Source organism: Megalopta genalis, chromosome 1, assembly GCF_051020955.1.
Source record: "Megalopta genalis isolate 19385.01 chromosome 1, iyMegGena1_principal, whole genome shotgun sequence".
Classification (NCBI taxonomy): domain Eukaryota; kingdom Metazoa; phylum Arthropoda; class Insecta; order Hymenoptera; family Halictidae; genus Megalopta; species Megalopta genalis.
The window spans coordinates 44,548,338-44,560,775 of NC_135013.1; the positions used below are offsets into that span (position 1 = coordinate 44,548,338).

The window sequence follows — 12,438 nt, forward strand, 5'->3', positions numbered from 1 at the left end:
TCACGTTTGCAATGGTAATGTTAGATGCAGCTACATAAAAATAACGAAACTAATCTACGGTAAATATACAGAATGTATCACACAACGTGATCGGCTTAATTTATCCTGTATAAATAACATGGTGTCAGGAGAGTTTTAAGATGATTGTACCAAACTTTCTGTTAACCCTTCCCTTCCCGGAATTTCCAAGATCACCTCCAGTTTTTTATAGGTTCAACTATTATTGTTTTGTGCCCGTTGTTTAAGGCATGCTGAAACGAATGTGGCAAGCATCATAACATACAGTTTTTCAGAATGCAGCTCTGGCAAGAAATGATAACATGAGTAAGGAAGGAAAATAGCAATAACACAAAACAACAACGATAAAGATTCTCAATGAAAGGAAATATCGCGGCGATACGTCTGCTATGACCTGTATCGTTACTCTGTTCTTTGCTTTCTTACTTTTTCTCCATTTTGCAAGAGATGAACAGTTATCATAGTCGGTTACTTTCTGGATTGCTAAGCAGAGGGAAACTCCCTGTCCTTGAAACGAAGGAAGAATTATCTCCAAGAAAACAACATAGGAAAATCGTCCCCTATGAGGTCTTTCAAGCGACCAGGATCTGGACTTCGTTATTTTTATGACTGGTTTTTGAGACCTGGCCGTCTACGGCACACACTCGAGAAGGTTAGAACTTCCGTGTTAGAAAATTCCTTCCTTCGCACGTTGCGGGTCCGCTACAAAACATCGCCGGCCATCGTCTCAGTCTTCTACAGTTCGTCCCGAGCATTAACACTATGCCGTCCGCAGATCTTAGATACGATTGTTTTGTTTGACGCCGGCATAATAGCTTGGAAATTTTAGATTTTAAACAAAATTTCGAAGATGGCGCTAATATAAATTCCTAAAATTAAGATAAGTCATCCAAGAATTTTCGTATTTAATTCTTAGTTAAATAAGCACAATGCTATAGTTAGTTTGCTATCTTTTGATACCCAAGAAATATAGTTCAAATGTTATTTCAGTTTTTTAAAATGGCACCAAAGTGGTACCACCGGCGTACAACAGATAGTTTTTGCATGACACCAGCGTGATGCTACCGGACGACATAGTGTTAATATGGAAAGGACGTAATTATTCTTGTACGATGCGAACAAAGGGTTCAGGAGAACGTTACAAAACGTGTCAAGACGGAACGTGTGTTGTTAACAGTACGAACTTTGAACGCGTCTGATAGAAAAATCGGCACTTTTCAGGGCCATACATAGGAACCCAGGAAAGCTCGTTCCTAATTATTATTGAATAAATTGATCAGTTGTTAGTGATAGTGCAGTGAAAGTGAACGTTAGAATAATCTACCCTGAGACATCCTTCTATTCTCCTGACACATATTTTTGATCGTGAAGTGAATTTACAAATAATTTACAACTAATCTTATTATTAATATTTTTCACATTTCTCAAAGAAACGAATCCAAAACGAGTTCTTTAACGGGGCTATTTATCAATAAAGTAGCTTTGCGAATTATTCGTTGAATTCTATTCCGACACGGAATTATTTAAATTAAAGTATTAGTTACGTACTTTGATAGGAGGATTACTTATTGTTAATCTTCACTATACACACGCTATACAAATTTTATATGGCACACATGAGGTGTCATGCATACCAGAAAATTAAAACGGCTGTCACGGTTGAACTTCTTATTATTTCGGGTTCGAAAAATTACTAAATATTCTTCAGATATTCAAAAATAAAGATAAATAGCGTTTTTATTAAAATTATTACTGCCGCGTAGAAAACAAAATTCGGAAAGTTCACGCTTTGTGGCATGTTCATTGCTTCGAACGCCCAGCTCACCTCTTATTGGTTAATGTTTTTCGTTAATAATTCATAAACAAAGCCGTGGATTGCGTTTTCGTTAAAGATAAAGTTATTTCAAATGACCTCAGGAATCCACCGTTTCCGGATTGCGAGATTTTTGGGACACCCTGCATTTGATCTGCGCCAATTCACTATTTCTGCGTTTAAAATATTTTTTTCGTATTTGATTTTGCATTGATAAGAAAATACTTATTATTCTTTCTTAGAAAATGTTTTTTTTTGTTTTATTATTATATCACTTTCAGCGGTTTTGAAATAATATCAAACGAAAAATCTTTCTTTTTCCGGTCAAATATATTCTCTACATTTGTCACGAATAGTGTTTTCGTGTTTTTCGTTGTACTGGGTTTTATCTAACCACGCAGTGCGCGATGCCAAAAATTTCATTGACAGTCATTTGTTAACCATTTTCAAATAGAAAAGATCGTTCTATAATAAATGTTAAGTTGGCTAAAAAAACACACACAATGTCAGCAGTTCCAATAAGAGTCAAATGCAAATACGATGTTCCCAACATTTCAGTAGTATTTTGTATGCCATACAGAACTGTTTGAACAATCCTCGCACCAGTCTTTCATCCCCGGCACTGGCACCATTCATATCAGAAATCTTTTGTGCTATTCATTCCGCGTTTTCACCTTCGCAAACATAATGCAGAGCAGCACGGAAATATATATTGTCGTTGATAATCTCTAAATCAAAATAATCATCAAAAAATGCTATCGAATCTAATGAATTCCTTTAAAATTGTGCGCCTAGACTTTAATATTTAGACTTGTTACTTGAAGTGTGTAAGCACATAATCGATCCACGTAATTTAGATACCTGCTTTAGTTTACCTGTTAGATGTTGTAATGAATAGTACTAACATGTAAAGTTTGTTGTCTTGTTGTCGATGTATCGTCGATTGTATGTTATTATTGATCTCGTTATTGATTGCATTTTATTAAACATATGTACTTTGACGTGGCGTCGCCCCTTTTCCGTGGGTCGTAAAACACGAGTGGAAGCGATTCCGGGATTCTAAGGCCCTTGGTCCGCACCACGAACGACCGTATGATCGTGGTCCACCCGACACAAAACGCAATGTTCGAGAATTCGACGCGGAACACTACAAGATTTGTTCGGAAACCAGGATGAATGTCATGAAACGCAACGATTTTCCAACCGATTTCAACGCCTCGACTTTCGCTAGATAGAGCGAACGCGACAAGGATCGAAGATTCGAACACTGGAATAACAAAGGACAGCCTTCACGACGGGCGGGTCTTGCAAGACGAAATAAATTCTCGGAAGTAGAGGGCTCAAGATTGTTTAATCCTCGTCAACTGTTACAAAATGGTCGGTCACGGGGCTTCACACGAGAGCCCGCGCGGCTCATCTTTACTTTCGCGGTTTAGAGATTTTTTGCTCTTTTATGTATATTCCTATAGAGATTTTGTCGAGGAAAGACAAAATATTCAAGTGCCATGGTGCACAATTCAATTTTTAACGTAAACCTCCGTAACCGCATTTGAAAAATTAACCTTGCAACGATTTAAACGCAGGGTAGAGTAGTGGAGCCGTTTACTATGAGCGTTTACTGTGCCTTTGATTTGTTTTCAGGCACGATTAACTTTATATTTATCGAACAACACATATTAAATATATCGTCGACTCTTTTATTTCGTTTTTACATCTCAATAAAAAGATTTGATTAAAACGCCACAATAACCGGTCCACTACCATAGTTACTAATAATCTGTGATGCTAGTGCGACTTTAAACACGCAACAAGAAAAGACGATATTTAATTGCTTGTACACTTCATAGTAAATCAACAATACCATTCTTTTTTCATTTCGATCTATTGGGTTGGCAGCTAAGTAATTGCCGATTTCAGTTATAGATGTCTCTCACTCCCATTTTTATGATATCCGTAAATGTTATATTATAAAATTATTATTATTATTATTATTATTATTATGTTATTTTTTATTATCCGTGAATGTTAGCAATTGGACAAATTGAATGCAGCGGTCAAGGAAAAGCGACCAGAATTGGTCAATCGTAAAGGTGTCATTTTCGACCAGGACAATGCTAGGCCGCACACGTCTTTGTCCACTCGGCAAAAATTGATGGATATTGCTTGGGAATTGATGTTACACCCACCATATAGCCCTGATCTCGCGCCATCGGATTACCACTTATTTCGATCCCTGGACAACTCCCTTCGTGGTAAAACTTTTAATGATGACGACGTTGTAAAATCTCACTTAACTCAGTTTTTGGCCGAAAAGGATCAGACTTTCTATGAGCGTGGGATTTTCAAGTTGTCAGAGAGATGGCAAAAGGTCATCGAACAAAATGGAAAATACATTACAGATTAAACTTCATTCCAAGTAAAAAAAAATTTTTATTTCATTGAACAAATCAGCAATTACTTAGTTGCCAACCCAATAGTTTGCCACTAAACAGTTACGACACGAATATGAACGGGACGTCAAACAATGGCACTCGCACGATATTTAAACAGGTGTATCGTGAAACTGTGGGGTCGCGTGAGAACACCACGGACCAGCTGCGAGATTCATCGACAGCTAAAATGAGAGAATAAAAAGCGGGCATCCGTCTAGCGCTCCGTTTCAAAATCGATCACCTTAACGATCGAGCTTCGGAATAAAAGGAGCGCCGCCGATCAAAAGGCTCAGATTTATTCCACTCCACGGAGCGTGTCATCCACGCTTCGTTCTACTTTCGTCGCAACCGAATCACTTTGTTTCGGCGGACAATAAACGGTCACCTGACCTGTGATCAATCTACCGAGGGACGGTCTAAAAAATATCATCGGCCGTCTGCGTCGGCGTCAGCATCGGCATCGACGCCGGCGTCGGCATCGGCATCGACGCCGGCGTCGGCATCGGCATTGACGTCGGCATCGTTCTCCACGCTCCAGATACCTGCTGCCAAGAGAAATTCCGTGTCGGAAAATCCGCGCGCGAACGCGACCGACTATCACCGCGCGACAGCTGATCCTTCTTGATGTTATTAAAAAGGGCAAAGGGATGCACGCACGCAACTTTTCCGTCGCGGTATCCATCGCGGTATCCGACGCGGTATCCGACGCGGTATCCGACGCGGTATTCGTCACGGCTCGAATGACGTTGAGAAACGACACGGGTAAAAGAGAAGGAGCGGGTCACGGCAAAACCGAGATGGAAAGTCTTCAAAAATACCTTCGTCTCCTTCGGTTGTTGTTGGCTTCTTGGGATAATGGAATAGTTGCGTCACTGCATTCTCGATGCGCTGCAATGCCTCCAGTTATTTTTCAAAAGTGCCACACCCCGCCAACTGCCAGCCTGTCTGGAATGATACGAAAGAGAATTTGTTGTCTTCTGGTTCGGCCTCCGTACATGCAATAACTTGTACAATAAAAACACGGGTAACAAGTTGGCTAGCTCCGCATCGCGGAGAAAAGTCGAGCGACGGAAAGGCGAACGGAGGAAGCTCTAAACCGTCCGCTGCCGGGGCTGGGCTCGCTTTGATCCCCGCCGTGATTATCTTAACTGCCTTATGTTTGCGTTCCGATGGTACGCGACAACGCAGGTAGAAGTACTTATTATGGAACGCTTTTCAGGCGGTATAAAACTATCAGTGATTTTATTATAATTTAAAAGTGTCATCGTTGAGTATTTATTCTATTGCTCGATAGATCGATGTTTCTAGATAACATAATGAATTTTCAAATATTTATTTAATATAAATAAAAATTAATACGAATAAATGAGTTAAGTACGAGCGTGTACCTATTATAAAACGCACACACAACGTTTTCGTAGCATGCTCTCGTGTTTCATATTTAGTGTCCTTATTTTCGAACGGTCATATGAAATGCTCAAAAGTAGGAACATTGAATATGGAACACGGATCCAACCGTTTCATAAATCGGGACAGTGGAAAAATTGAAGTACACAATATGTTCTTGCTTAGAAACATCCGTATTCTAGTAAACAATATTTTTAGAGCTGATTGTTATATAGCAGTATTGTATGAACGACTTTATAAAGAACAATGTTCTTTAATATATATTTTATTTTTTTTATTTTTTAATATATATTTCTTTAAAATATACAGTGGTCCAGAAAAGTGTTTGTACACCTTTTAAAACGTAACAACTTTTTTGAACGACTTGATTATTTTTCAAATGATAGAGCGGGGGGGGGGTGTAATCTACTAGACAATGACTAAAATGCTTCTTTTTATGTTTTGCTATTACTTGGAATGACAAAAGAAAAATAAGAAACTCTTGTCTTTTAACTTTTTTATCTCAGGCGTAGAAAGATGTCAAAATCTCTAGATTTTTCAGTTTTTGGTTAAAAGTTGTGAAAAAATTCTGATTTTCGTGACCGTTAATTCTTTGTAGCTGAGAACAATGTCGACCGATTTCGAAAAACTTTTTATACGAATATAAGGTATCGAGACGTACAAAACGTATTGTTTAAATTTTCGTTATAGGCTCCGGTAAAAAATGTAAAGAATGCGAGCTTTTTCTATTTCTTCTGTCATTCGAAGTAATAGCAGGTTTAGAAGAAAATATTTCAGTCATCGTACAGTAAACTAGTCTCCCTAACATTTGAAGAAAATTATTCTGTTTTAAAACGTGTCTGAATACAAATGTGAGTAACTGTATCTTCTTTAAGTAAACACGCGCGCGCGCGCTCGCATATAATTTGTCCGTAAACACAGCATTATGAAAATGATTGTTAACGGGGCGGCGGAAGCGCGGGGTAATGGCGAACGGCTTGTGAACATTACAGTACGCCTGTGAAAGCGTCTAACGTAGAGACAGTGGGAAAAAAGTGGAGAAAATAGGACAGTGGAAGGTGAAAGGGCGTAAAACGCGCAACAGGAGTCGCGAAGCGTGAAGCTTCATGATATTTGAAAAAAGAAATAAAAGCAGAGAATGGGTGACGGGTACGGGTAACGGAAGGAATATAAAACGCGGAGGAAGCTTAACGCGGTGAAGGGAACAGTGATATACATACTACGAAATACAATCTTTGTTCTCTTCATTGCTGCGACGAGTTGCGATTGTACTGGGCAATCAATTAGGTGAAATGAGAAATGACCCTGCAACCCATGGCCAAATGTGTTCGATCAAATTAATCGAGTCCTATCACTGTCATTGTTTATACATTTCAGGTGTAATAGTTCTTTTATTAACACTTTATCGTATAGAATTCTAATAAATTAAAAGCTATAACTTATTAACCATTGACTTTATATAGAATTATTTATACATGTTAGTTTTTCTAGAGTAAAATTTCTGTAGTAAAATCTATTAGTAAAACAAGTGAAAATTTTATTCTCTAATTTAATTAATTCTCACAGACTAAATATATTAAAGTATCCAAATTCACTTGAGCTCCGCTGTCCAAGTGTTAGCACTTCTTTGTCGCTAATGAATTCCTATACGAGAAAGAAAATTGATATTTACGGTATGCCAATCTTTAAATTAATGTTTACATTATAGTGCCAATTGCAGCACCCAATATACTTCGGTTTAAAAGAAAAGTACGTAACGTCCAGATTTAATAAATTATGTTCGAAATCTTCGAACGAGATTGACACAATATTATATTGCAAGAGGTTTCATGTAGAATTTTCGTCTATTGTGCTATATATAGTAAGAGGAATTTTTACAATCTTTTTCTGCACAATCATTACAACCGAAATTATTAGCTAATGTTACCGAGGACAACTCGTTGTTTCAGGATTGAAATAATTAATGCCGCTAATTTGCGCCCCGAATTTTTTAATTGTACATTGCAGACTTTCTAAAATTATGAAATCATTGCCGCTAAATAATGTGTTAACAAATAAAACCTTCGAAATCGTCGCGTAAAGAAAATATTTATGGAAAAATTAATGTATTTATCATTCTTTACCACAAAATAATTTGACGTAAGAGAGAGAATGCTTTGTCACATCACGTAAATGTTTTTATAATCTTCACGAACTAGAATAGGATAAACCGCTCGTTACGATTTTCATCGAATATTTTCTGCCGGGAGTTGTACATATAAAATATATTTGATGGACACAATTCAAGAGAAACGTGAACGATGGAATGTTGTTGATTATACTGTTTTTATTTTAAATAAGTCTATATTGAAGATACCAAATAAACAATGTATTCTATTTCATTTATTTTTGCTCAGTGCGATGTGAATTTGTAAAATAAAGTGTTTATCTCCTATGATTGGAAGACAAAAGATTGTATGTGAAAGATATTACCGATACATGAATGTAAAAGGTATTTTTGTGGTGCGTAATTTCAAAACCGAGCATATAGCGAGCAACTTTTTGCCATCGCTGCCAATAAATCCTACATCTCGAAGATATTGAAACTGCACCAGGATTGTGCGGAAGATATTACAATTTATTTCCCCTTCCATTCTATTCCACCTTTTAAAATGAAATAACTTTTTTCATCATTAGGACAAGGGATCTGAATTTGTTTGAAATGTTCGAGGGGTTAGTTTACTGGAAAATGGCTTCAAATATTGCAATCGATTGGCATGATAAAAGAATTAAAAAATGATGTTTTTCCAACTTTTTTAACTGAGCCCAGAATTAAAATTTAAAAAATGCTTTCTCCAGATCTCGGTGACGTATATGCATGCTGAAAATTTTATCGATATCGATTGACCCTTACATGAGCTGTTAAATTTGCGTTATAGGCCCCAATAAAAAAGTTGAAAACACATCATTTTTAATGCTTTCATCTTGCCAACCAATTGCAATTTTTAAAAACAATTTTTGAGCCATTGTCTAGTAAACTAATTTCTCTAACATCCTTAAAAAATTTAGATCGCTTGGCCCAATTATAAAAATGTTATTCCATTTTAAAAGGTGTACGAATACTTTGTACTGCGACTGTATATCATAAAAATCTATTTCAATCTTGTAAAACAGAATTGTAACCGAACGAAAAAGTTAAATTCTATTTGCATTTATTTGTGTAGATATTTTCCTCTCACAGTTTTAACAACATTTAGATTTTGTGTAAAAATAAGTCACCTATTGTAGTTTTAATATTATATTCATACGTACGTTAGGTCATTGAGTATGAAATGCATAGATTTTATAATGAAATTATAGAGTAAAGTATGCATTTCATACTTAATAACCTAATATTGCGATGACTATACAAGATGTTTAAAAATTATGGTACTTCGGGAATGAGGGATTCCTGAGGTCATTTGAAGTAACTTTTTCCTTAGTAAAAATGCAATTTGCGGCTTTGTTTAACAAAAATTAACAAAAAACAGAGACCAATGAGAGTTTGACTGGTGCAAGACAGCCAACAAGTGGACGAAGCCCAGTTTCGATCATTGGCTTGGCTGCTTTGCGCTAGCCAAGCTCGCCTCTCATTGGTCAGTGTTCTTCATTAATAACTCATAAACGAAGCCGCGGATTGCATTTTCGCTAAGGAAGAAGGTACTTCAAATAACCTCAGGAACCCCATATTTTCTGGAAGTACCATAATTTTGAGATACTCTGTATATTTCATTCAACGGGTTAAAAACTAGACAATGGTGCTCACAATTTTACTTATCAAAATAATAAGCAAAGTATTTAATGTTTTGTTCGTTAAATCAAATACCATCAAAATTACACAAGAAAAATAATTGAGGTGATAAAATAAGAGCTTAAAATTTGAAATTTATCATAGTATGATAAAATTTTGAGATCTTAATGTATCAGTACAACAATTTTTATATCTGAATAATGGAGTGATTTGTATGTATATGTGTCATTCTGTTAAACTATGTATAACTCAAATTATTTTTAATAGTTATGCCGTGTTTCAATGCTTGTCATCCTTGTAAAACAGTTGAAACTCCTTCATAAGTAGAAATACCAAGAAATTGTCAGACATGATAGAGCATTCTAAGAATTGTGATGGAAGACGTGATTTTGTACAATCTCGTTTCCTAAGAAATCTTTAATATCATATTTCTCCTACTTTGTATACAAATAGGTAGAAATTTATTTACTATACTTTATTTACAAATGCACAGAAATTTATATATTAATTTATTAATTAAATGTATTAATTAAATTTGTATATAATTTCTTATATACAAATGCACAGAAATTTGTTTATTATAGAAACCATTAAAAATCAAATATATATTTTGTAGTTTGTTAAATATGTTTTCAAACACATTGTCAAATGTTTTTATAGAACATATGATTCCTGTAAAAAACGAAGCTTGACATTTTAAATCATGTTTTTTATATGAACAATGCAAAAATTTTTAAAATTTATATTTTCAACGTTTGCATCAGCTGCCAAATTTATGATTCTAAACCAAAATATTCAAAAATTTTCTAAAACGATCGTTCGAACATTTCTCTTAACATTTTATATTTTAATTTCCATTAATTAGAAATGTGTTTTCCATTTCTACTTACACCATCACAAATAATATATAAAATAATGGCTAATCGTTAGACAATTAATTTGAGATTTGATAATTAGAAATTCCGAGAGTGAAGAAAGAGCAAATCTAATCAACTTAAGCATTCGTTTTACTCTGAAATGAATTAGTTAGACTTTGTTCGTACGAAAACGTTAGCTATCCATTCTATGAACACAGACAAATGCATTTTTACGTTCAACGAAAACTTCTTCGGAATTCGGTCAGTCGCCGTTTTAAACGTTACCAAAAATACCGGATGAGATTTATGTGACCGGTTACATACGACTTTCCATTTGCAAGTTACTGTACGACACTGTTCAACTGTTTTCGTTCAGAAAGTTGCTGGCTATATCCTCGGTTTTGAAATAGCGCGTCACAAAATTTTAGAACCGCGTATGTTTGTCGAAAGTGGATTCGATCATTGAATTTCAGCAGTTTACGAAGAAGCGGACAACCGAGTTTGACTTCCGAACATTACGGTTATACTTTTTTGACTTTATCATCCGGCTTTCCAGAGTACATTTTCTGCATAGAGAATTGATCGAGAAAGATTGTCAGCGACACGAAACTGCCGCGGAAAATGGAAAGCGGAAAGACTTTCGATGAAATCAACTGATCGCCATTACTTCATACTATCTCTGCATACTATCCAGTAAATCAAGCAGGGGCTAAAATAGCTGAAACTGAACGTTCCGGAATTTATATTATCTCACGCGTGCAATGCATTCGTCGATTGAATTTCGTTAACAATGCATTTTCGTATTGTTGTTCAAAAATATAGCACGAGTAGTTTCGCTCAGTGTTGGGCATTATTCGAATAAAATTGTACTTGAATAAAAGCGACGAATAAGTAATTAATCATTGGTCGGGGTTATTTATACTATTATATTATTATGTATTATACTATTATTATATATATACTATATTATAATAGAGTATATATTATATATTATATATTATATATTATATATTATATATTATATATTATATATTATATATTATATATTATATTATTAATATTATTATATTATATATACTATTCGAATTATTAATTATTCCAGTTATTCGTTGTTTTTTCGGTATTTTATTCGGTATTTCTTATTCACATTTGACCTGGACAAATACGGTCGACAACAAGCTTATATCATTTGCAGTATTTATTTTATTATTAAACTGCGGATCTTTAGGCGAAGTATAAATTGTCTGAGACGATCTTAAGAAACAGATATTACATAAACATAAATTGTTTCCTTTGATCATTTATATAAGTTGAAAACAGTGTAACTATATTATCAAATTTTACTGACGTTTTACTTTTATCTTGTGTTTACTTAATTTTGCTTAGAATTTTATATGTCAGCTAACAATTTTTGCGAGTCGTGTTTATGCCCTTTATATATCCAAATTTTCTTAAAAAAACGGTAGTGGGGATGTCCATATGTGCCCTGGTCTCAGAAAATTCGTCATCGTACCTCTCTGAAAGTGCTTGACTCATCATATACAGAGCGAACCTATACGCCGGTGCTGGTCGGCGTATGTTCCCAGGAAGGAGTAAGAAAAATACGTTGGGAAATTCTCCGTATGTTACAATGTAAAAAATGTGGACCAAAAGATGTTTATGTTAAAGGTTATTTCATGTTTTATTTCAAGCGACGGCATGGACTAAGTGCTATTGAAGAATACGAAAATTACAAAATGAGAATAGTGTATTCAGGAAACTCAATTTTACGAGAGAAGGAAAAATGGTAATATCTCCAAGATCGTGTCTACCCTAGAAAAGTTGAATGAATGTATTTCCACATTCAAAAACTGTTTAAAATGACTAATAATTTGTATGTATCGTATTTGTCTAGATCCTTAAAAATATAACTATTGTCCTTCTATTCGAAAATTTTAAATAATGAGTAAAAAATGATGAATAAATTAAATTTATTTTTTATTCATGAATGATTGACGTAAATGTATCAATTAACGTAATTCGCGAATAGTAAATAATTCAACTTATTCGTTATTCTGAATAACATTTGTCCCTCACACACACACACACACACACACACACACACACACATACAATAGAAGTGTATTATTATCATACTTTCAT

The 12,438-nt window shown here is 34.9% G+C and overlaps 1 protein-coding gene across 2 annotated transcripts in view; it reads right to left on the reverse strand.

Moving 5' to 3' along the window:
* The window catches only part of LOC117220831 (potassium channel subfamily K member 6), a 1,018,768-nt gene that overhangs the window by 381,349 nt on the left and 624,981 nt on the right, over positions 1–12,438 (reverse strand). Inside the window, exon 6 of one of the 2 annotated variants that reach the window (XM_076528335.1) lies at positions 5,082–5,208. The exons of the other annotated variant lie outside the window; for it this stretch is intronic. The gene's annotated coding sequence lies outside the window, so the exon portion shown is untranslated. The remainder of the gene's footprint in view (positions 1–5,081; positions 5,209–12,438) is intronic. 2 annotated transcript variants of the gene reach the window in all.